The sequence below is a fragment of the Mustelus asterias genome, chromosome 12, assembly GCF_964213995.1.
Source record: "Mustelus asterias chromosome 12, sMusAst1.hap1.1, whole genome shotgun sequence".
Taxonomy (NCBI): domain Eukaryota; kingdom Metazoa; phylum Chordata; class Chondrichthyes; order Carcharhiniformes; family Triakidae; genus Mustelus; species Mustelus asterias.
This window is the reverse complement of record NC_135812.1, coordinates 44702599-44728889: the sequence shown is the minus strand read 5'-3', so window position 1 is coordinate 44728889 and position 26291 is coordinate 44702599. Positions and strand designations below refer to the sequence as shown.

Below are 26291 nucleotides of genomic sequence, written 5' to 3'. Positions count from 1 at the left end.
GGTAACAACAATTTATACTTCATGAGAAGAGAATGTTGGTTGGTTGGTCATGAAGTATAATTTGCTGTTCCCTCTACATGTGGTATTCTTGCAAATTGACCAGATGGGTGCAGGACAAAAAGTTTTGACAACACATACTTCTTTTCAGCAATACTCAAGTTCTATACTATCAACTGACTATAAATATTAACATTTTGAAACGGATTATATAACAAGAGAAATTCTGTAATCTAGTACTGAATTCGTCTGTGCTTTCATTAAGCTTCTTGTGTTTAATTTTACTAACCTACCTAGTTTGGAGCCAGTGACTTATAAGCTGTTATGAGTGCTACAAGGCAATCAGACAGTGCAAACTGGAGCTTACTGTGCTAAATTGTGTTATTTACAGAAATACCTCATTAAAACATAGTTCATTGTTCACCTGGTGGCTCATTGTTCCAGAATACTTCAAGCATAAAGTCACTTTTTTGTTCATATGCAGGTAGCATGGGTTTACCTGTGGAACTGGACTTTTAAATTGGACATGAGAATGATTGTCTGGAATCTGCCTGAGCTTGCTTTTATTCATACATGAGATGTGGGCATCACTGTTGCCCATCCCTAAGTGCCCTTGTGCAGGTGGTGGTGAGCTGCCTTCTTGAGCCACTGCATGTACTGTAGGTTCTCCTACAGTGCAGTTAGGGAGGGAGTTCCAGGATTTTAACCCTGCGACAGTGAAGGAACAGCGATATATTTCCAAGTCAGTGTTTGGAAGGAAACCTCCAGGTCGTATTGTTCCCATGAATGTGCTGCCTGTTGTTGGGAATTGGTGCAGTTTGTAGGTCTGAATAACTCTTCATAATCATATGTAGGTGAACTGTAAGTGTTTATTGACTCTTAGAACTATATATAAATATACAGTAAAGGATACAAGCCAGGAGTCGTCTCTGTGCTTGCTGATACACGCAGCTCTGCCCAACACTCAACTGCCTCTCGGTACGGGTTCAATGCCATCTTACATCACTGTGTGGGCAATACTTTATTCAGCCCCAGGTTAACCCTATATGTGCCAGAGCCATATGCTACACTGCCCTTGTTCCAGGTGGTAGAGGACTTGGATTTGGATGGTTCTGTCAAAGGAGCCTTGGCAAGTTGCTGCTGTGCAACCTGTCGATGGTACACACTGCTGCCACTATGCACTGAGGGTTGATGAAGGGAGTGCTTGTTTAAAGTGGATGGGATGCCAGTGGGCTGTTTTATTCTGGATGGTATTGAGCTTTTTGAGTGTTGTTGAACATGCACTCACCCAGGTCTGAATTATAAAGAGAATTGGGAAGAATACCAAGAATTGTGAATCAGATGCTTTAGATTTAGCCACTGAAGCTCAGCAGGTAATATATTAGATCTGATAAATGAATGGAATAACAGATTGAAGAAATTCTTTTCTATTCTTCATATCAGCTTTTATGATCAACACATAAATGGCTAGACAAGACTATCGCTCTGTTTGCTGTCCACGTTACAGTCTATGTGAAAGCAGCAAATAATCTTCTGTTAACTTGCAACTCAAATGCAGCGTTGGTTTCAGATGTTACTTCCAGAGTATAGAGCAGACAAGAAGCCCAGTAAACCCAATCTCATCCTACCGACATTGTTTGTTCCAAGATGCCAGTTAGATTTGCCTCTCCCTTTCCAAATTCCTTTCCTGCATTGAGATCCCCTAACCCTAGCACTGGGTAGGCAATACAGCCTTCGTGACTCTCATACAAACATAGAAATATTTACAGCACAGGAGGCCATTTGGCCCATTGTATCTGTGCTGTCTGAGAAAGAGCTCTCCAATCTAATCCTACCATGCAGCATCAACATACAGGCACAAGGAGCATGTCCACGCATTACACTTTCTTCAACTAATCAAAAGCTTTGGGGGGTCAGCCATTTCCTGATTCATTCCCTGTGGCACTGCCTTGACCTGTGTGGTTTGAATTTGAACAAAAGCTCGGCAGTTAACTGTTCACTGGTGCATTCTCCAATGGCAACACCTCTACCAATCAGAGTCTGCTTGCTAAACAATTAGCACTCTCATGCAGTATAAATATTTGTTCCCTCTACTATTGACATTATTGCAAAGTGTCCTGATGAGTGCAAGATGAAAAGCTTTGACATCATGGCAGGGATTATACAGCCTCGCTCGTCCCGAAAACATAAGATCCTGTTCGAGGAAAACGGACCTTCCCATTGTCCACCCCTCACCCACTCTGACTCCCGATAAAATTCCGGCCCGTCTCTCTTTTTCCAGTAACTTCCATTTACATAGTGCCTTCAATCAGTGATTGAATCTTCAGAGGAGAGTGATGGAAGATGGCCAAATCTTGATTGAAGTAGTTTGCTCTGCGAACATTGTAATGGTATTGGTTGATGTTCTTGGGTTGTCGTGGAAAACGAGGGGTAAAAATCAGAAGCGAGGCATATACCCTCCCAATTGTCTATTCCATTGGCAGAGTGTAAAGCAAGCTGCTGAATTTATCGCACATTTCACACACCAGTCAAGACCAGTTTCCAGAGAGGTAGAGAAGTTTGGACTGGCATTGTCCTCAAAGAATCCTTCAGTGCAGAAGGAGGCCATTCGACCCATCGAGCCTGCACTAACCACAATCCCACCCAGGCCCTATTCCCCTAGACCCACACATTTACCCTGTTAATCCCCCTGACACTAGGATCAAATTAGCACGGCCAATCAACCTAACCCACACATCTTCGGACTGTGGGAAGAAACGGGAGCACCCGGAGGAAACGCAGACATGGGGAGAATGTGCAAACTCCACACAAGACAGAAACCCAAGCTGGGAATTGAACCCGGGTCCCTGGCACTGTGAGGCAACAGTACTAACCACTGTGCCACCGTCCTCAGACTCAAACATGTCCCTCTGAAGGAAGTCCCATGGTGGAGTAAAAAAAGATGGGCTTGTGGGCCACGTACATCTCCATCTTCATGTCTTGTTTACTTAGTAACACAGCTAAGACCAGGACCTCAGCGTGGGTGGGGACTATCACAGTCACACACATTTTGGAACGCTCCACTGAATTATGTACTAAGCTAGCAAACTCTGCTTCGCCTTTGAACTGAAAGACAGAACCTTACTCCCACTTTCATTATGCTGCAGAAATATTAGTCTTCCTCAAAGACTTAATACACCCATGACTGCCAGTGAGATTTTAGTGAGCTGGACTGTTTTCATTGCTCTGCCTTTCACTCCTGGCAATCTCAGCTGACAAGTTTCAGAAAATGTCACAGAAGATGCTGTTTTTTCAAAGTGGTGGCACACTTTCTGAACACCAAATGGAAGCCTTACACGTGAATAGAGGTATAAAATGTTGCCACATCCCACTGTGGCTTAGTCATTTATATATTAATAGAGCTATCAACTTGAAGTGGTAAAAACAAAATAAATATTTACACTTTGGACACTGAGGAGCGCACGGCTCTCACAGTCAATGTGAGCAATCTGCACACACCTCACTTCACTTGTCCTTGTTTTTCATGGTGTCACTTCAGTCAGGCCAGTAGGAAAAAAGCCATGCAGACAGAAACCAGCGGAATGTGGCAACCTTGTGCATGGGCAACAGTCAATAAAATGTCTCATGGATCGCACTCAGAACCTTGATGGGCCGCATGTGACCCCCAGGTCTAATACAGGCTAAGAATTAAAAGATTACTTCGAGCTAATGTGATGGACAATGGGGAGGTTAACCTTCTTGGGTACCTATCCTGTGGTCACAGGACAAAGCTGTTCAATGATTGACACAATCAGGAGCTCAAAGGCAGGGGGCAGTCCTTGTCATCAGACCCCCCAGCAGGCTGACTGCCGCCCCCCCCCCCCCCCCCCCCCCCGGCTTATCCCACTTCCCCAGCCCGCCCCGATTGCTGGCCTTCCTCATTCCCCCACTGATCCCGACTGCAAAGTGGCTGCAGGACCCCCCGACCCCCACCAATCACTCCCTAAGCCCCGCACCCCCCATATGCCCCACACCTTGGCACTGCCCCATGCCTGATAGGCAGTGCCAAGGTGCTAAGGTGCTCATATTTAAATGTATCCCTGAATGCGTAATACAGATCTGCGCCTATTTCTGGCACAGAGCTGACGGCGCCAGAAATCTGGCACTGGGAGTGGTGCTCGGGACCGGACAGCCAGCGTGGATCGCGCTAATCTGGTCCCGCTGAAGTCTCCCGGCCCGCTGCGCTGATGGGAGAATCGCCCCCATTGTCTCCCAGCTGGTAGCTGAGAACTCCTGATGAGTGTGAAAAGTTCGAATAATTACCCTCTGGCTGCGACATCTGCCTGAAAGTTGATAATTCGATAGGAATGCATCCTAGTTATATATACATTGTCCAGCTTAAACAACCTGGTTATACCCATATTGCTGAATTGACTTGAGTCATATCTCTCTCAATATATCCTTTCTTCTTTAGTCACATCGACAGGAAAGAGAGATTTGCTCTTGTGTGGCACCCTTCATGACTTCAGGATGCCCCAGAATGCCTCGCAGCCTCTAAGGTACTTTTGTAATGTGGGTAATATGGCAGCCAAATTGAACACAGCAAGATTCCACATCCAGCAATGTGAAAATGGCTGCTTTCTAAGTGTTGGTTGAGAGGTAACTATAGGTCAAGACCAGCTAGCAGTGGGCAACCTGCGACCTGGGGGTCACATGCGACCCATCAAGGTTCTGAGTGCGGCCCATGAGACATTTTATTGACTGTTGCCCATGCACAAGGTTGCCACATTCCGCTGGTTTCTGTCTGCATAGCTTTTTTCCTACTGGCCTGACTGAAGTGACACCCATGAAAGACAAGGACAAGTGAAGTGAGGTGTGTGCAGATTGCTCACATTGACTGTGAGAGCCGTGCACTCCTCAGTGTCCAAAGTGTAAATATTTATTTTGTTTTTACCACTTCAAGTTGATAGCTCTATTAATATATAAATGATTAAGCCACAGTGGGATGTGGCAACATTTTATACATCTATTCACGATGTAAGGCTTCCATTTGGTGTTCAGAAAGTGTGCCACCACTTTGATAAAACAGCATCTTCTGTGACATTTTCTGAAACTTGTCACTCAGCTGAGATTGCCAGAGGTGAAAGGCAGAGCAATGGAAACAGTCCAGCTCACTAAAATCTCACTGGCAGTCATGGGTGTATTAAGTCTTTGAGGAAGACTAATATTTCTGCAGCATAATGAAAGGATGAGAGGGTACAAGGTAGCTGTCCCATCAATTTAGGAATGTCAACTTCCTTAAAAAGGGAAGGCGATAGCGTAGTGGTATTATCGCTAGATTATTAATCCAGAAACTCAGCTAATGTTCTGGAGACCCGGGTTCGAATCCCACCACGGCAAATGGTGGAATTTGAAATCAATAAAAAATATCTGGAATAAAGATTCTACCGATGTCCATGGAACCATTGTCGATTGTCGGAAAAACCCATCTGGTTCACTAATGTCCTTTGGGGAAGGAAATCTGCCGTCCTTACCTGGTCTGGCCTACATGTGACTCCAGAGCCACAGCAATGTGGTTGACTCTCAACTGCCCTCCAAGGGCAACTAGGGTTGGGTAATAAATGTTGGCCAGCCAGCAATGCCCACATCCCACGGATGAACAAAATAATGAATAAAAATTCCAATCTAATTTCTCCAACTTAGATTCTGCCATGACCTCATGTGATATTAAATCGAAGCTTTAGCTACCTACTGAGGTGGGTGTAAAGGATCCCATGACATTGTTTGAAGATGGTGATTTCTTCCAGTATTCCAACCAATATCTATCTATCACTCAACCAACATCACAAAGCAGGTGATTTAGTCATTATCATGTTCTGGTCTAGTGTAGCCTCAAGTTTAAGGAGCACGGTTCTGTCTGTTATAGTTCTGTCCAAAATAGAAAACATTTTCTGGATGTATCCGCTCAAGACAAGGGGGAAAGAATATTTGACCAAGTTTTGCATCCAGTGCTGGCACTGAGTCTAAATTGGGTGCAGAGGTCAGATCCTTCAACTCTGTCTCAATAACATCACACAACGAAGGCACTAGCTCAGAGCCTCCATTTTGGGCAGTGGGGGTGGTAGAGGCAGTGTATCTGGACTCTGTCCAACCCTGCATTCCAGTTTGCTGAAGCTCTACTCCGGGAGTGGAGATGTGCAATGTCAGCTGAGGCTCAGTGTGTGCCGTTCTCAGGTGTGAGCCCAGGATTGTGGGTTCAGATCCTATTCCAGAGACTTCAGCACCGATTCTGGCCTGACACTCCTGGGGCGAATATTTGAGGGCAGCGCTACACTTTGGGAGGCACAGTTCGCTAGATGAGATGCTAAATTGAGGTTTTGCCCACCCTGCAAAAGACAATGGGGCGGAATTTACTCAAAGAGTAAAGGATTTGGCCTGGCCAATTTCTTTCACTCAACTAGTACCATCGGAAATAGATGACCTGGCCATTATCATTTTGCTATTTGTAGGGCCTTTCTGTGCATGAATTGGCTGTTAGATTTCATTCATGACTGGGGAATGACCAGGGGCAAAAGAGCACTCTTAACCCTCACATGGGTATGGCACGGTGGCACAGTGGTTAGCACTGCTGTCTCACATCGCCAGGGACCTAAGTTCGATTCCCGGCTTGGGTTAATGTCTGGGCGAAGTCAGCACGTTCTCCCCGTGTCTGCGTAGGTTTCCTCCTACAGTCTGAAAGACGTGCTGGTTAGGTGTATTGGCCATGCTAAATTCTCCCTCAGTGTACCCAAACAGGCGCCAGAGTGTGGCGACTAGGGGATTGTCACAGTAACTTCATTGCAGCGTTAATATAAGCCTTACTTGTGACACCAATAAATCAACTCTAAACTTTAACTTCTTTACAACAGTGACTGCACTTCACTGTCGTTGTAATAAAATGGTTTGCAATAAGATTATCAAAAAAGAATAGAAATGCATGTCACTTTTCATTCAACTTTTTATGCCCCAAATACATCAGTTTCAAATTTGGACAGGAGAACCTGCATCCGCCTGCCATCCCTTTCCGCATCCAAATTCCTACCCAATGCCCTCCCATGGCTTCCAAGATCGATAATCATTCTAATACTAACACAAGGAATTGGTCTGCTGAAGTTGAATTCGCTTGTGGCAATTGTGGGGTGGCACAGTAGCAGAGTGGTTAGCACTGCTGCCTCACAGCACCAGGAACCCGGGTTCGATTCCCGGCTTGGGTCACTGTCTGTGCAGAGTTTGCACGTTCTCCCCATGTCTGTGTGGGTTTCCTCCAGGTGCTCCGGTTTCCTCCCACACTCCAAAGATGTGCTGGTTAGGTTGATTGGCCACGCTGAATTTCCTCTTAGTGTCAGGGAGACTAGCAGGGTAAATGGATGGGGCCTGGATGGGATTGTGATTGGTGCAGACTCGATGGGCCAAATGGCCTACACCTGCACTGTAGGTGAGAGAGGTGAGAATTTCTGCAGTTGATTTTGCAAGGTTGGGGAGGGACGAAATAATTTTACATCCAATATACTGAGCATCAGCCCCACCATCCTGCTTTTGATTTGTACCTCAATGAACAAACTAGCACTGTGCCCATGACTGACCCCGGGTGGGTGGGTATCAATGTGTTGCAGAATCAAGACTGACTTTGGCTAATATGTAGGAAAGTGAACATGGGCTCAATCTAGTGTGATACCACAACCCGTGCTGTGTGGTTGAATAATAATTATATTTTCTACTGGAGCTCGTAACTGTGCACACCATGGCTGATTGATTTAATGAGACTCCCGTGCTGATCATCTGAAGTAGAGAGTGCAGTGTGTCACTCAGCAGCTGTGCAGAGCAACAGCTTTCCATTAGTGAACCGATCAAATGTGCTTTCCCAAGAAGTGTCATGTAGCTAACTCCTTTGCTATGTCAATACCTCATTGCCACAGCATTTTATTAACTTACAGTGTGCAAACAGAAAAACAGATACCCATGCACTGTCAAATACACACAGACAAACACACACATACAGCACTCACTCAGAAAAACAGATTCACACATACAGCACACACAGATAAACAGACACACACACAGTCAAAATACACACAAACACACACATACATATAGCACTCACACAGAAAAACAGATTCACACATACAGCACACACAGATAAACAGACACACACACAGTCAAAATACACACAAACACACACATACATATAGCACTCACACAGAAAAACAGATTCACATATACAGCATACACACAGGAAAACAGACACACACACACACACACAGTCAAATACACACACGCACACACACACACAATAAGATTATCAAAAAAGAATAGAAATGCATGTCACTTTTCATTCAACTTTTTATGTCCCAAATTCGGACAGGCGAACCTGCATCCACCTGCCATCTCTTTCCCCATCCAAACCCCTACCCAACCCGTAACCCCTTCCCATGGCTTCCAAGATAGATAATCATTCTAGTACTCCTGTGAACTAACACTAACACACAACAAAACAGAAACACACACAGAAAAGCTTACACAGACAAGCAGGCTCACACATACAGCAAAGGTAGGGGAGTCTAAAACTAGAGGGCATAGGTTTAAGGTGAGAGGGGAGAGATACAAAAGGGTCCAGAGGGGCAATTTTTTCACACACAGGGTGGCGAGTATATGGAACAAGCTGCCAGAGGTAGTAGTAGAGGCGGGTACAATTTTGTCTTTTAAAAAGCATTTAGACAGTTACATGGGTAAGATGGGTATAGAGGGATATGGACTAAACACGGGCAATTGGAATAGCTTAATGGTAAGAACTGAGTGGCATGGACAAGTTGGGCCAAAGGGCTTGTTTCCATGCTATAAACCTCTATGAGTCTCAGTCTTGAACATATTCAACGACTGAGCCTCCACAGATTCCAAACATTCACCACCCTCTGAGTAAGAGATTCCTCCTGATCTCATCCAAAATGGCCTCCCCCTTACTCTGAGACTGTGAACCCTCCCAAACCAGGGAAAACATCCTTCCTGTCAAGACCTGTAAGAATTTAGTCTGTTTGAATGAGATCACCTCTCATTCCTTTAAACTCCGGAGAATAAAGGTCCTGTCTTTTTAATCATTCCTCAGAGGAATTCCTGCAATACCATGGCAAGCAGCCAGGTTTTATTTCATCCTGATAATGCTCCTACCTATTTGCCAATGTTGTAGTCACTGATCCGACTATCTCCTTGTGTGGCTCCTTGATGTCCAATGTTTTGTGCCAACATTCCCGTGAGGTACTGTGGGATCTCTGACTCTGTTAGAATTGCGATATATATGAAAGGTGTTTTAGTTGAATGAAATTAATACTTTTTGAAAAGCTGCCTATTTGTAACTACACTGGGACAGTACTCAGAAACATATTTAACTACCCTGATTATGACATAATGACTAGGTCACTGTAAGGAGTCAGTTGCAGCCAAACTTGCAGAAAAGAAAAAGCAAGGGGGAGAAAATAAACGTGAGGGGAGGTGAAAAGGTTGTGTGGAAGTGAAACAAATCCAATGGCTGTTAACGTTTACTTTACATCTTCGACAAGCGACAACCTGAGTCGACATGACATGTTAGCCTGGGTCAATGACTCGCTTCAGCTGAACTACACAAAGATTGAGCAGCTATGCTCAGGTGTGGCCTATTGCCAGTTCATGGACATGCTCTTCCCCGGCTCCATCATCCTAAAGAAAGTGAAGTTTCTCGCCCGGCTGGAACACGAGTACATCCAGAACTTCAAACTGCTGCAGGCAGCCTTCAAGAAGATGGAGGTGGACAAGATCATCGCGGTGGACAAGCTGATGAAAGGCAAGTTCCAGGACAACTTTGAGTTCCTTCAGTGGTTCAGGCGGTTCTTCGAAGCCAACTACGATGGCAAGGCCTATGATCCGGTGATGTCCCGGCAGGGACAGGAAGCTGGTCCGCCACCCGTCACTCACGGCCCGGTCTTCAACAAGCCCAAGAAGACGCTCAGCACGCTGAGTGCTGCCACGGGCCCAAGCAGTGCCAGCACCACCATCCTGGACAAGAAGGTTCTGCGGTCATCGTCCTCGGGCACCTACCTCCTGCGCTCCAAGGCAGCCCCGAAAGGGGGCAGCGTGGCAGCAGCACCTAGTTCTACTCTAAAAAATGCCTCAGAAAGGTCCAGCTTGTCAGGAAATGGCGACACGCACATCGCTGAACTGGCCGAGCAGGTGAAGAGCCTAAAGGCTGACCTGGTGGAGCTGGAGAAAGAAAGAGACTTTTACTTTGGGAAGTTGAGGAATATTGAAGTGATCTATCAGGAGAATCAGCAGGAAGACAATGTACTGATTCAGCAGGTGGAGAAAGTGCTCTACTCCATCGATGATGGATTCACTCCCCAGGAGGCTGTCGGCGAGCAGCCTGAAGAACCAGAGGAATATTAACAGGGTGAGCCCATTGCCCTCCAACAGCTAGAGGGTAAAGCCCCCTCATTTGCTGCAAAGTTAGAAAGAATGGTTGTGTGTGGAAAGTTGCTAGTGTAAGCTAAATTAAAATGTACCTCCTTTCTCAGTAAGTGGACTTCCTCTAATTGTCATCATTTCCATTCCTGTCTGACAAAGGTAAATGTTTTGGTGCATTTGTTTTTGGGATATGGGTCCCACATCAGGTAAGGTTTGGCATTTCTTGCCAATTCCAGTTGCCCTTGTGGTGGTGGTGGTGAACTGCAGTCTGTACGGCTGTTAGTTTGGGAGGTCGAGGACTTTGACCCAGCTGTGATGACAGCTGGTCAGCGTCGATCGTTGATCTTTGCTTTGAGCCTTGAGGGGTACCAGCTTTGGGGAATCCAGCCAAGTGGACTAGAGCCTGTGGTTCTCATTGGTTCATGCCCATGGGGAAGTTGAGGGAACCCCTTACCCTCGTGAACCACGCAGCCCAAAACCAACTTGATATATCTCCAGATGGACTGATGCTGCTTACAAATACCCAGATGGGAAGAACAATTCTGGGCTGAGGTGCCTTCGACCTTGGCTGAGCACATGTGTGTGCGTTTTTTTTACTCATTCATGGGACATGACTGTTGCTGGCTGGCCAGCAGTTATTGCACATCCCTAGTTGCCCTTGGAGGGTAGTTGAGAGTCAACCACATTGCTGTGGGTCTGGAGTCACATGTAGGCCAGACCAGGTAAGGAAGGCAGATTTCCTTCCCTAAAGGACATTAGTGAACCAGATGGGTTTTTCAGACAATTGGCAATGGTTTCATGGTCATCATTAGCTGAGTTTCTGCATTAATAGTCTAGCGATAATACCACTAGGTGTGTGCGCGCGCACGTGCGTGCACTGGGCATCAGCTGTGGCTCAGTATCCAGCCCTCTCAACTGAAGTGAACATTTTCAGCCAGTGCTTTAGTTGAGGCCTAACCAGTGTTTTTTTATATAAAGTTTTAACCTAACTTCCTTGCTTCTTGTTCTCTGTTTATCTATTTATAAAGTCAAGTATCTTATAAAGCCAAGGCTGGACTTGTGGATAGCGAAAAGCATTGTCGGGCAATACAGCAGGATATAAATAGGCTGGAAAATTGGGCGGAGAGGTGGCAGATGGAGTTTAATCCGGATAAATGCGAAGTGATGCACTTTGGAAGAAATAATGTAGGGAGGAGTTATACAATAAATGGCAGAGTCATCAGGAGTATAGAAACACAGAGGGACCTAGGTGTGCAAGTCCACACATCCTTGAAGGTGGCAGCACAGGTGGAGAAGGTGGTGAAGAAGGCATATGGTATGCTTGCCTTTACAGGACGGGGTATAGAGTATAAAAGCTGGAGTCTGATGATGCAGCTGTATAGAACGCTGGTTAGGCCACATTTGGAGTACTGCGTCCAGTTCTGGTCGCCGCACTACCAGAAGGACGTGGAGGCATTAGAGAGAGTGCAGAGAAGGTTTACCAGGATGTTGCCTGGTATGGAGGGTCTTAGCTATGAGGAGAGATTGGGTAAACTGGGGTTGTTCTCCCTGGAAAGACGGAGAATGAGGGGAGATCTAATAGAGGTGTACAAGATTATGAAGGGGATAGATAGGGTGAACAGTGGGAAGCTTTTTCCCAGGTCGTAGGTGACGACCACGAGGGGTCACGGGCTCAAGGTGAGAGGGCAAAGTATAACTCAGACATCAGAGGGATGTTTTTTACACAGAGGGTGGTGGGGGCCTGGAATGCGCTGCCAAGTAGGGTGGTGGAGGCAGGCACGCTGACATCGTTTAAGACTTACCTGGATAGTCACATGAGCAGCCTGGGAATGGAGGGATACAAACGATTGGTCTAGTTGGACCAAGGAGCGGCACAGGCTTGGAGGGCCGAAGGGCCTGTTTCCTGTGCTGTACTGTTCTTTGTTCTTTGTTCTGTCCCATATTTTTTTTGAAACAGATTTCTTACCTTTTCCTTCCCCATCCAAGATTTGGGGACATAGAAACCCACCCCCACCTTCTGGGTCTCCCTGATCCAGCACCCCCTTTAAAATTATACAATTTCCTTTAAATTGCCTTTCCTCGTTCTTCCTACCAAAACACATCACTTCACACTTTTTGGCAGCAAGTTACATTTGCCACCTGTCTGCCCCCATGTCACTGCTCTGTCTGTGTCTTCCTGAAGTCTGTTACTATCCTCCCCACTGTTTGCTACATTTCCAAGTTTATTAACAGTATGGAACTGAATGGAAGCTTCACTGCTTGATCTATGGACAGGTTACTTAGCAATCAGGGCAAGGGATGGCACATTCTCGGATACTGAAAGTATACACTCAATGCTAAATATAGTCCAATATCTTCAGAGTAACTTTGACTTGACCAAGTGTAGATTGGCTGATAATGGATCAGCCAGCTAATATTTATATTAATGAAAATTGGGAGTGATGTATAATGTGAGGGTAATCTAACTGTTTTATGTTATCAGGCTAGGTCAAAGTTACCCCCAGAGAGTTTCAAAAATAACAAAAACCAGAACATTCGTGGGACATGAGCATCGCTGCCTGGGTCAGCATTTACTGCCCATCCTTAATTACCCAGGAGAAGGTAATGGTGAGCTGGCTGCTTGAATCACTGCAGTCCCTGTGATGTAGGTACACCCACAGTGCTGTTAGGGAGGGAATTCCAGGATTTTGACCCAGCGACAGTGAAGGAACGGCCGACTATATGTTGTGGGGCTTGGAGGGGAGCCTGTGGGTGATGATGATCCCATGCACCTAGAATCCTAGAGGGTAGTGGTCATGGGTTTGGAAGGTGCTGCCTAAGGAGCCTTGGTGAGTTCCTGCAGTGCATCTTGTAGATTGTACACATGACTGCCACTGTGCGTCAGTGGAGGGAGTGAATGTTTGTGAATGGGGTACTAAACAAGTGCGCTGCTTTGTCCTTGTTGGTATTGAGCTTCTTGAGTGTTATTGGGGATGCACCCATCCAGGCAAGTGGGGAATATTCCATCACACTCCTGACTTGTGCCTTGTAGATGGTGGACTTTGGGGAGTGAGGAGGTGAATTACTCGCTGCAGTGTTCCTAGCCTCTGACCTGTTTTTGTAGCCACTGTGTTTATGTGGCAAGTCCAGTTGAGTTTCTGGTAAATGCTAACTCCCAGGATGTTGATAATGGGGGATTCAGTGATTGTAACTCCATTGAATGTCAAGGGGCGATGGTTAGATTCTCTCTTGTTGGAGATGGTCATTACCTGGCACTTGTGTGGCATGAATGTTACTTTCAGAATCCCATGGTCATGATATGAACTCCTTCCCTTACAAAGGGAGGAGGGTAATGGGAGTTAAACTCTCAAAGTGTAAAACGTGACAGCAATTTGTGCATTAGCACCTGTTGCCATTTTGACGTTGTTGGGTTATATGAGTGGCCATTTGTGAGAGACAGGACACTGTATTGATGTATTTAAATTTGCTTTCTGTCGTGTAACAAGGAGCTTGATTTCAATTTAATACATGTCAACCATGTGACCTAGGGTTGGGATATCTGACAGTGAGTGGGAATGGGCACAGTCAACTCTCCAATTGAATTGCTTTGTGGATTACAAGGAGCAGCACAGATCTTCAGCCTCTCATCTGCTGATTGGAGCCCCTCTTTCCCTCTTTCCCTCCCCCTGCCTCACAAGCCCCGAGCTTCAGCCGCATCTACATTAAATTCAGCAGGACCCTTCTGCTCCTCTGCACCCTCCTCCCCTCCCATTAATATCACTCACCCCGAGATTCACAGGCTTCCTTTTACCCAAAATTTTACTTTTAAAACTCAAGCCTGGAGTTACTGAACCATTAATCCCTGATATCCAGCAGGAGGTAGAATCATAGAATCCCTACAGCGCAGGAGGAGGCCTTTCGGCCTATCGAGTCTGCACCGACCACAATCCTACCTAGACCCAATCCCGGTGACCCCACATATTTACCCCTCAAATCCTCCTGACACAGGGCAATTTAGCATGGCAAATCAACCTAATCTGCACACATCTTTGGACTGTGGGAGGAAACTGGAGCACCCAGAGGAAACTCATGCAGATACAGGGAGAACATGCAAACTCTACACAGCCAGTCACCCGAGGCCAGAATTGAACCCGGATCCCTGGCGCTGTGAGGCAGTGGTGCTAACCACTGTGCTGCTAGTATTTAACCCCTCACCCACGTTTCTTGAATCTGTGTCGTAAACAAGACGCTCTTTTAGTTGAGAGATAACAGCGTCTATTAGTATGAGGAGAGGTTAGCCTACCACCTGCTGGCATTGCAGAGAATTGCAGTTTGTTGAATCGGTGGATCTCTCCATGTGGAGGTATACACGAGGTGGAATCGTACACCAAAATAACCCAATTTACCAAAAGAAGAAAGTAACAACATGATTTCACCTTTACTTTAACATGAATCGGAATCAATATAAGTCAAAAATGAATGAACAGGCGAATGATAAATGATAAATTTCACTTTAAATAGGTGATGCAACACTTTACAACATCTGTGGTCTTACACAATCATAAGCACTCACGTCACTTCCCACAGAAATGTAGCACTGTGCTGCTACACACTTCCACATTTCGCTCCTCTATTTATGTAGATCCTCTCCAACAACAAGTCTCACCTTCAAGCTTCACAGTTACAATAATCAATAGCAATGCACACTTCTATCATAGAATCCCTATGGTGCTGAAGGAGGCCATTTGGCCCATCACATTGGCTCTCCAAAAGAGCATCTTACCTCGGCCCACCCCCTTCCCTGTAACTGTCACACATTTACCATGGCCAATCCACTGGCAATAAGTGAACTGTAGTGGATCCAGGCAGTCTGGGAGGCTGGAATTGATTTCTGCCATGACTAACCTTTCGAAGCACTTCATAATGATGGATGTCAGAGCCACTGGGTGGTAGTCATTAAGGCTCACTGCCTGGCTTTTCTTTGGTACAGGGATGATGGTCATCTTCTTGAAGCAGATAAGGACCTCAGATCGGAATTCGGTCTCCAAGACCTGCTGATGTCGATGGTCTTTTGCTTGGCTCATCCATCCTGCTGCCAGGGAACCTGCCGTGAGGGCAGGGGGTGTTGTCTTTGGCGGGACCAGAAGATCCTGCTGGTAGGAAGGGCTGGAAAATCCTACTCATAGAGGTATAGAAAACTTGCAACACAGAAAGCAAGCGATGGGGTTCATTATCTCTCTGCCTCTTGAGAAAGAACTATCCAGTGTAATCAAACTTTCCAGCTCTTGATCCATAGCTCAAGTGCATGTTCAAGTTTCATCTTTTCGAGCAGCTCCCAATCATCACACCCTCAGAGTGAAAAACTTTCCCCTCAACTCCTCTCCAGCCCCTGTGGCAACTTAAACCTGTGCCTCAGGAAGCTCAACATCCAAATGAATGGCGACAAGTTAAAGCACCGCCCAACTCCAACATACTTCCCTAGATAGGATTCTGACCTTCCAGGACCACTGAACAACAACTGCAGCCAAGGTCAAGTTCAGAAACAACTTGATGGCTAAACTAGCCGGCTCAATGTGGGGTGCTGTCACCACCACCCTCTGAACCTTAGCACTTGCATTCTTATACTCAGGAACGGAATGCTGTGCCACTGTTTGGTCAAGATCATCACACATGCGCACACACACACACACGCATGTACACACACACATACACATAAACACATATACAAACACACACACGCGTGCACGCACACAGATGCATCCACTCCCTGACAAACACACACACACAAGCACACACACACGTGCACACACGCAGACGCATCCACTCACTGACAAACACACACATACAAGCACGCACATGCACGCGCACACACACACACGCAGAACTATCCACTCCCGACAAACACACACGCACACACCCATCCACCCCGACACACACACACACACATACTCATGCACCCCGACACAAACACACACGCACAAACACACATGCACATCCACCCCCGACACACATGCACAGACACACACACACACACGCGCACGCACAAGCATACATACAGTTGACACTCAATTGAAACCCAGCTGAATGCTACCATGCGTATCATTACCGGAACACTATGTTCGACATCACTTCCTTGGCTCCCTGTCCTGGCAAACCTCATTTCCCACGTATTCAATGACTTGCAACAACCTACAAAATGATGGAAAAAGTTTGTAATACACTCCACCTACCACTTCATGCTATTCAGGCCATTCAAAGTACAGCTCCCATCAATAAGGCTAATCTGGAAAAACCCTCCCACACAAGACTTCAAGCAAATTCCACCTGGACAACCAAGTGGGAATCATGGGACACAACAAACAAGTACCCGGTCTCAAACCCAACCCTGCCTGCTTTCAACCTTCCAAGGAAAGCGTCGCCCACCCTCAACATGCCCCTGCTTGGCCAACCTTCACAGATCTGGCAGTAATGTCAGCCCCCTATGTGCCTCTGGGAGAGAGAAAACTCTGCGCCATATCATAGAAGAATGTCCAATCCACAGATTCAGTGGAGTCCTATCCACAACACAGCAGAACCGGAATAAACTGCTTAGCTGCGGGACTTCGCATTCGCTAAATAAATAAATGGACCTTTCGTCGAAGGGAAACAGGTTTGTCTTTCATATCCACTCTATCCAGGTCACTCATTATTTCATACAATTCAATTAAATCTCCCCTTGGCCCCTCTTGTTCAAAAGAAAAAAAGATCAGTCTCTCCAATTTTCCTGATAGGTAAATTTTTCCATTCCAGGTGACATCCTCATAAATCTTTTCTGTACCCTCTTTAGTTGTGATGTCTTACAATCTTAGATTATTTCTTGAAGTTTTTCAAGATCTGGGGCGGGATTTTCCAGTCCTTCCTGCCTGTGAGATCTTCCAGTTCCGCCGAAGGCGACCCCCTCGTGGTGAATGTCCCTGGTGGTGTGGCTGGCAAGCCACACAAAATGCCATCAACGGGACTGGAAGATCCTACAGGCGGCCAATGGTGAGCTGACTCTGTCACTGGAAAACACGCTGCGGGGGCAGGAAAATTTTGTCGCTGAGAAATGTCCTGATTAATACCCCTCAACTTCAGCTAGAGGGAGCCAGATTACAAGACACATAATTGGGTTTTCTGAGTCCCAACTCAAACCTCATTAAAGCAGCGAAAACAGCCAGAATTATTACCTTATTCCTGACAGACCTATCTGTAATTTTCCCAAAAACTATAAGGGTCTAGGTGCAGCTCCTCAGTAAATGTTCCCCACCAAAAGGGAGCAGGAGTCAGGTTCATTAATCTCAAGGACAGTGGACTAGCTGAGACAATTTAAGTTCTAAGTTTCCGTTTCCCCCATCAGAACTAAGTCATAGATTTTTACAGCATGGAAACAGGCCATTCAGCTGAACTTGTCCATGCTGCCCAGTTTTTACTATTAAGCTAGTCTCAATTGCCCACATTTGGCCCATATCCCTTTATACCCATCTTACCCATGTAACTGTCTAAATGCTTTTTAAAAGACAAAATTGTACCCACTCTATTACTACTTCTGGCAGCTTGTTCCAGACACTCACCACCCTCTGTGTGAAAAAATTGTTCCTCTGGACCCTTTTGTATCTCTCCCCTCTCACCTTAATCCTATGCCCTCTAGTTTTAGACTCCCCTACCTTTGGGAAAAGATATTGACTATCTAGCTGATCTATGCCCCTCATTATTTTATAGATGTCTATAAGATCATCCCTCAGCCTCCTACTCTCCAGCCTCTTATAACTCAAACCGTCAAGTCCCAGTAAATCTTTTCTGCACTCTTTCTAGTTTAATAATATCCTTTCTATAAGAGGGTGACCAGAACTGTACACAGTATTCCAAGTGTGGCCTTACCAATGTCTTGTACAACTTCAACAAGATTTCCCAACTCTTGTTCTGACCAATGAAACCAAGCATGCCGAATGCCTTCTTCACCACCCTGTCCACCTGTGACTCCACTTTCAAGGAGCTATGAACCTGTACCCCTAGATTTCTTTGTTCTGTAACTTTCCCCATTGCCCTACCATTAACTGAGTAAGTCCTGCCCTGGTTCAATCTACCAAAATGCATCATCCTGCATTTATCTAACTTAAACTCCATCTGCCATTTGTCAGCCCACTGGCCCAATTGCTCAAACTCCCATTGCAATCCTAGATAATCTTCTTCATTGTACACTATTCCACCAATCTTGGTGTCATCTGCAAACTTAAAAACCATGACTCCTAAATGCCATCCAAATCATTAATATCAATGACAAATAACAGTGGACCCAGCACCGATCCCTGAAGCACACCGCTGGTCACAGGCCTCCAGTTTGAAAAACAACCCTCTACAACCACCTTCTGTCTCCAACCACCTACAATCTTCTGTCATCAAAACAATTTTGTATTCAATTGGCTATCTCACCCTGGATTCCGTGAGATTTAACCTTATGCAACAACCTACCAGCTTGTCAAAAGCTTTGCTAAAGTCCATGTGGACAACCTTGGCTGCTCTGCCCTCATCTACCTTCTTGGTTACCCCTTCAAAAAACTCAATCCAATTTGTGAGACATGATCTTCCACTTACAAAGCCATGCTGACTGTCCTTAATCAATCTTTGCCTCTCTAAATACCTGTGGATTCTGTCTCTCAGAATACCTTTTAACAACAGGCTCACCGGCCTGTAGTTGCCACGCTTTTCCCTGCAACCCTTCTTAAACAAAGGCACAACATTTTCCACCCTCCAATGTTCAGGGACCTCACTTGTGGCTGTCGATTATTCAAATATCTCTGCTAGGGGACCCGCAATTTCCTCCCTAGCCTCGCACAACATCCTGGGATGCACTTCATCAGGTCCCAGGGATTTATCTACCTTGATGCGCTTTAAGACTACCAGCACCTCCTCTGTAATATGTACACTCCTCAAGACATCACTATTTATTTCCCCAAAAGTTCCCTAACATTCATGCCTTTCTCAACAGTAAATACTGATGAGAAATATTTATTTAGGATCTCACCCATCTCTTGTGGATCCGCACATAGATGAACTTGTAGATCCTTAAGAGGCCTGACTCTCTCCCTAGTTACTCTTTTGCTCTTTATATATTTGTAGAAGCTCTTTGGATTCTCTTTTGCCTGATCTGCCAAAGCAATCTCGTGTCCCCTGTTATGGTTCAAGTCAGAAACTCTAAAGTGTCTTATGGAGCCCGCCTGGATCATAGGTTTTGCATTTTGAATTTGACTAGGATAAGCATGTGTTTTACTTCAGGTATGATTCAAATAATCGACGAGGGAGCTTTTATCAAACAAAGTTTATTTAAGAATATAGTTAACATATACAGTAAGAAAGTTAGCAAGAACTTTTATCAATTACAAACAAGAAACAAAACAACCACTATAATGTATAACCCTTAATCAATATATATAAGGTATTCCAATCAAAACCAAAACCTTCCATAGACAAAACCCTTTAACCAAGTTCAACACAGCAAAGACTACTGCTCATGTGATACCAGAAATTGAGTCCTTTGGTTGAAGTCTGCAGTTCTCTGGATTCACTCAGAACAAGCTGAAGTCAAAATAGCTTCTCAGAACTCCAGGGAGAGTCTCTCTGGTCAAGCCACCACTGCAGAATCATTATGACAGGAAGGTAAAACTTTTCTTTTAGATCAGCAGCAGAATTTCCAAAACAACAGGGAGAGAGGGAAAACACTTCTCTTTAGCTGGCTGTCCCTTCTAACATGAATCTGTAGTAGCTCAGAACTGAAAATGAAAGACCTGTCATCTGACCTCCCTAACAATATAGATTTATAAAAAATCCCAAAGTAAAAACAAACAACTCCCATCCAAGCCATTTAAGGGGCAATAAAAAGACATCTGATAGCCCGCCCAGCAACAATGATGACATCAGCTGAGGCTGTGAGCTCAGAAAACAACTGAAGCTGTGAGGCTGCAGAGATCATGATTTTAAAAAAACTTTCTTAAAGGTACACTAACATCACACCCCTTTTTGCCCTCCTGATTTCTCTCTTAACTCTACTCTGACACCCTCTATTTATACTCTTCAAGGGATCCATTTGATCCCAGTTGCCTATGCATGTCATATGCCTCCTTCTTCGTTTTGACCAGGGCCTCAATGTCCTGAGTCATCCAGGGTTCCCTACTTCTACCAGCCTTACCCTTCATTCTAGAAGGAACGTGCTTACCCTGAACCCTGGTTAACACACTTTTGAAAGCCTCCCACTTACCCTTTGCCTGCCAACAGACTCCCCCAATCAACTTTTGAAAGTTCCTGTCTGATACCATCAAAATGTTTTTGCCCCAATTTAGAATTTTAACTTTTGGGCCAGACCTATCATTCTCTATAGCTATGTTAAAACTAATGGAATTATGGTCACTGGTTCCAAAGTGATCCCTCACTAACACTTCTGTCATCTGCCCTTCCTTATTTCCCAAGAGGAGGTCAAGTTTTGCCCCCCTCTCTAGTCAGGCCATCCACATGCTGAATGAGAAATTCCTCCTGACATGCCAACTAGCGGATTTTCATTGCAGTGTTAATGTAAGCCTGCTTGTGACACTAATAAATAAACTTTAAGCGTTATAATATAGAGACTATGAGGTGTTCACTATATATGGTGTAAATGTGGCTGTCTAAGTTTCACATAACCTCTCTGCCTTTCAATTCTATTCCTGTGGAAATGCACCCCATTTCTTTGCTTGTTCTTTTAATGACCTGTGTTGCTAATTTTAGTGACTCATGTATCTGTATCTGCAAATCCTTCTGTCCCTAATCTATTAATTTTCCAAGGTGTTTGTGTCATCTTTATTCTTCCTGACTGTAGGGTCTGTTCATCCCTTAGGATAGATGTAGGCAACACTGGCCTGAGCTGAACATCTTTTATTGAGCATCATTTAAAATTAACATGACAGAAAGCGAGTAAAACAGGAGAGAATTTACTGGAGAGAGAAAAGAGAGAGACCAGCAGAAGCTGGTCCCAATACAAACTTGATCCAAAACCTTGCACAGGACTGAACTGAATTAAACAGATAGCTGTTCCCACAATATATTACTTTTTATTTGTGTTATTGAAATTACTAGATAACACACTGTGTCTAGCTGCATAAACAATTGGCAGCTGTGTGGCCGTGAAAGCTGGTTTATGAAAAACTTTGCTTTGCTTATGATAAAAAGCCTTTTCTGCGAACATTGTATTTTCAAATGCAGTTAATTTCTAAGCTCATCTCAGCTGAGTTTTAAAATGTGGCTTTAATGCTTAGCATAGTTAGTTACACAGGCAAAAATACCTTAAAATGAAGTCTTTTGACTGAAGCAAACCATACAAAGGATCCCACACTGACGAAATGTCCAAGCCCAGGTTTAACTATATTGAGATGTATTTGCTGACTAAATGCCCATTCTGCAGGTATATTCCTGTATTTTGTCACATTCCTCCTCTGTATTGACTGGACCCGATTGTTTGGCAAATCGAACTTCCAATCCCAAGTCCAAATCGCTATTAAATGTTGAACAGCAATAGTTTGAATGCTTGTGGAAAGCCACTTCCCCATTGCCAATCTGAGTAACTGCCTTTAACTCCTCACCTCTGTTTTCTGTTTTGCACAGTGAGAAGTCTTACAACACCAGGTTAAAGTCCAACAGGTTTATTTGGTAGCAAACGCCACTAGCTTTCGGAGCGTGCTGCTCCTTCGTCAGGTGGAGTTCCACCATTTTAGAGATCCAAATATATTATGAGCCCCCGTAATTTTTGAGATCCAGAGGAGTGTGCCTGGGAGTGCTCAAAAGGTACGTGCAGAACAACCCCTCCCCCACCCCACAACCCCCCTGGAGGTTCCCCAGGTAGGAATTGCACAAAAACTGACTGGGAAGTTCAAACTTCTGTTGGGTATTTGCTCTGCAATCAAAACTATTTGAAAGTAGAATATAAATCACAAACTTCTGAATGGTTCCAAATATCTTACCAGAATTGAAGGAACTTCTAATTCTTGAATTAAACTATTGTCAGAACCCCATCCGAATCTGTCAAATCTGAACCGCTCATCGCCACCTTCAGGCCCCTCACCTCACTACCTCTTCCTGTTTCGCTCACAAGTCTCTCACTGGAGACTCCTATCGATGGGACCCGCACTGTCCCTTCACTCCTCTTTTTTTTTGAATCCCTCACTTGAACCATCCGTCACCCTTTCATATGGTCTAATTCTTCGATGCCTCTCATTACTGTGCGGCTTTTATTGCTCTGTTCCATAAACTAATCCAGGCGTCCGTCCCTGGTCCCTTACGTTAAGCCTCTAACGTCTTTATCTACTGCGCAGCCTTTTTATTGTTCCGCTGACAGGGCACCCCAGGATTCCATCCCCGGTCTCCTGAGCATGGTTTCTTTACACAGTCATACAATATTCATACCCCTTCCCCGGTTCAAATCGCTCAACTTACAGCTTCTGGCTGCCAGACACATAACTTCCGAACTATCGGGTGGTAATTATAGAATGTACTCACCCACTTCTGGGAAACACGTCTTGCCTCCAAATTCCAGTGACTGAACCCTGCACGCGGTGCCAAGTTGTAAGGGTATTTTCTCAGGGTGTCCACCATGACACGAAGATGGCTGGACTTGCGGATAGCGAAGAGCATTGTCGGGCAATACAGCAGGATATAGATAGGCTGGAAAATTGGGCGGAGAGGTGGCAGATGGAGTTTAATCCGGATAAATGCGAAGTGATGCATTTTGGAAGAAATAATGTAGGGAGGAGTTATACAATAAATGGCAGAGTCATCAGGAGTATAGAAACACAGAGGGACCTAGGTGTGCAAGTCCGCAAATCCTGGAAGGTGGCAACACAGGTGGAGAAGGTGGTGAAGAAGGCATATGGTATGCTTGCCTTTACAGGACGGGGTATAGAGTATAAAAGCTGGAGTCTGATGATGCAGCTGTATAGAACGCTGATTAGGCCACATTTGGAGTACTGCGTCCAGTTCTGGTCGCTGCACTACCAGAAGGACATGGCGGCGTTAGAGAGAGTGCAGAGAAGGTTTACCAGGATGTTGCCTGGTATGGAGGGTCTTAGCTATGAGGAGAGATTGGGTAAACTGGAGTTGTTCTCCATGGAAAGACGGAGAATGAGCGGAGATCTAATAGAGGTGTACAAGATTATGAAGGGGATAGATAGGGTGAACAGTGGGAAGCTTTTTCCCAGATCAGAAGTGACGTTCACGAGGGGTCACGGGCTCAAGGTGAGAGGGGCGAAGTATAACTCAGATATTAGAGGGATGTTTTTTACACTGAGGGTGGTGGGGGCCTGGAATGCGCTGCCAAGTAGGGTGGTGGAGGCAGGCACGCTGACATCGTTTAAGACTTACCTGGATAGTCACATGAGCAGCCTGGGATTGGAGGGATACAAACGATTGGTCTAGTTGGACCAAGGAGCGGCACAGGCTTGGAGGGCCGAAGGGCCTGTTTCCTGTGCTGTACTGTTCTTTGTTCTTTGTGTCCCACTGGGGAGTCTTGTATCCAGCTGATCTCAGCTAACACAAAGACTTGCAAAATACAATATGCTGTTAAAGATGCCGTTTATTTGACCAACACATATTGGTTGGTCAAATTTTTGAATCCCTCACTGGGGATTCCTCGCGCTTGAACTTGAACTATCCGTCACCCTTTCATACAGTCTAATTCCTCGATGCCTCTCTTTACTGCGTGGCTTTTATTGCTTTGCTCTGTAAACCGATCCAGGCGTCTGTCCCTGGTCCCTTACGTTAAGCTTCTAACATCTTTATCTACCGCGCAGCCTTTTTATTGCTGCGTGATAGAGGATTCCAACCTCTCTCTGACATTACATCACATGAGCACAACAGATGTACATTTCTGAAGATTCGATCCTACCGACCAACCTATCACCCAAACTGGACGGTCCAATTACATTAATGCACCCTTATTTACTTTGGCCAATAGCATTCCACCTTCCAGCAGAATTAGGAATTCATTGGTCAACCGAACACAGAGGTCCCCCCCCCTCCACTCCATTGCCTAGTATCCTTACCTACGCAAATCCAATAGGTTCAAGGGTTGCTCCTAACACCTACAGTCCTGGGAACGAGAAGGGAGTCATCTTTCTCATCTGTTTTCTGTCCCTTTATCAGTGGAGGCTGAATATGCCTATTCATTGCAGCTAGAAGCAGAATCCTTCTATTCATTTCAATAACCTTGGTTGCGTGCAGCTGCCTGGCCTGCCCCTGATAATAGGGTGTATGCTTTATGCTTCATTGTTCCAAACGAATGTGGTCTGTCTAAGCTTATTCCCATTATGCTGGAGGGGTAAATTGCTTGTTGGCCAAAGCTCACAAGAAAATACAAAAATACATATCAAATATATAGTACGTGTTCAAAAATGATTATGTATGTGCTTATATAGACAGTATCTTCGTATAATATACAAGTGAGGCACATTGTGATATCTTTGATATATATAAGGCACACTGTGGTCCCTATTTAAACTAATCTACTTTGTTTTAATAGTCTGCAAAAAGCAGGGGTTTCTGTACCCCCTGCTATACACTTTGTCATCGTTGATGTAGACAGGGGCATGTCCACCACTACGCTTCCTGAAGTTGATAACTCTCTCTTTTGTTTTACTGACAGTTCACCAGATTCTCTATCACCTTTTTAGCTACCCTGTCGAATCCTGTGAGGCACTGCTGTCTCACAGCGCCAGGGACCCGGGTTTGATTCCCGGCTTGAGTCACTGTCTGTGTGGAGTCTGCACGTTCTCCCGTGTCTGCGTGGGCTTCCTCTGGGTGCTCTGGTTTCCACCCACAGTCCAAAGATGTGCAGGCTGGGTGGATTGGCCATGCTAAATTGCCCCTTAGTGCCAGGGGAACTAGCTAGGGTAACTGCATGGGGTTGCGGGAATAGAGCCTGGGTGGGATTGTGGTCGGTGCAGGCTCAATGGGCCGAATGGCCTCCTTCTGCACTGTAGGATTTTATGATTTAAAATATTTCAGTTAGATCACTATACTCCAGGAAATGGAAGTCAAGATTAAACACCCCACGCTCAAAACATACTCTTTTACAAAACTATATTAGTTACAGCTTTAAGAACCTCTTTTATATTATCAATACCGGGAATGTAATTCAATTATAGATAGTAGAAATGTACATGAAACAGAAAGGTTGCATTTAATCCTATTAAAGATAGAGTATGGAGAGAAGAATGGTCAATAGGACACGTTAGGAAAAAGTGAAGTGAACTAGAGACAAACAAGATAGAAATGGTGGAAGGCAGAAGATGAGCGACTCGGAAAACAAACAAATTAGAAGGAAAGAGATCACTCAAGAGGGGGAAGTGTAATCTCCAGAACTCTCTCACTATTCAGCCATTCACTCAGTCAGAATCTAGAACAGGACAACATTGGATACAATTGCACTTGACAAAATTAAGGAAAGCAAGATCTTATAGAAATCAATATATAAAAAGAGAAATGAGGAAAGAAAAATTGGAGGCTAAGGGGAACAGATGGGAAGAACGTTAGTTGCAATTAATAGGACAAAAATAGAGAGAGAGACGAAAAAGCTGACCCAAAAACAAGGGAGGATAAAACTGAGAGGGTTAATGTAACTGAGAGGCAGAAGTCCCTTCACCAAGATCCCTTTATTTACAATTCCAACAGCAGTACACTGAGTCCTATCAGTCAGCAGTCTACCTTTGGGAGTGCCAGAGGAACTGACACTCCTGGTTAAATACACGGAAAAGACTCCCTGATTGGCCCATCAATTGACTCCTTAATTAGGGAGTTCAGATTCCAATAGGCCAACCTCAATGGCCTGATTGAAG

General features: G+C 45.0%; 1 pseudogene; it reads left to right on the top strand.

Annotated features, from left to right (window-relative positions):
- The first annotated feature begins 9531 nt into the window (after positions 1–9531).
- Positions 9532–10425, top strand: LOC144501415 (microtubule-associated protein RP/EB family member 1 pseudogene; annotated as a pseudogene).
- Positions 10426–26291: the final 15866 nt, after the last annotated feature.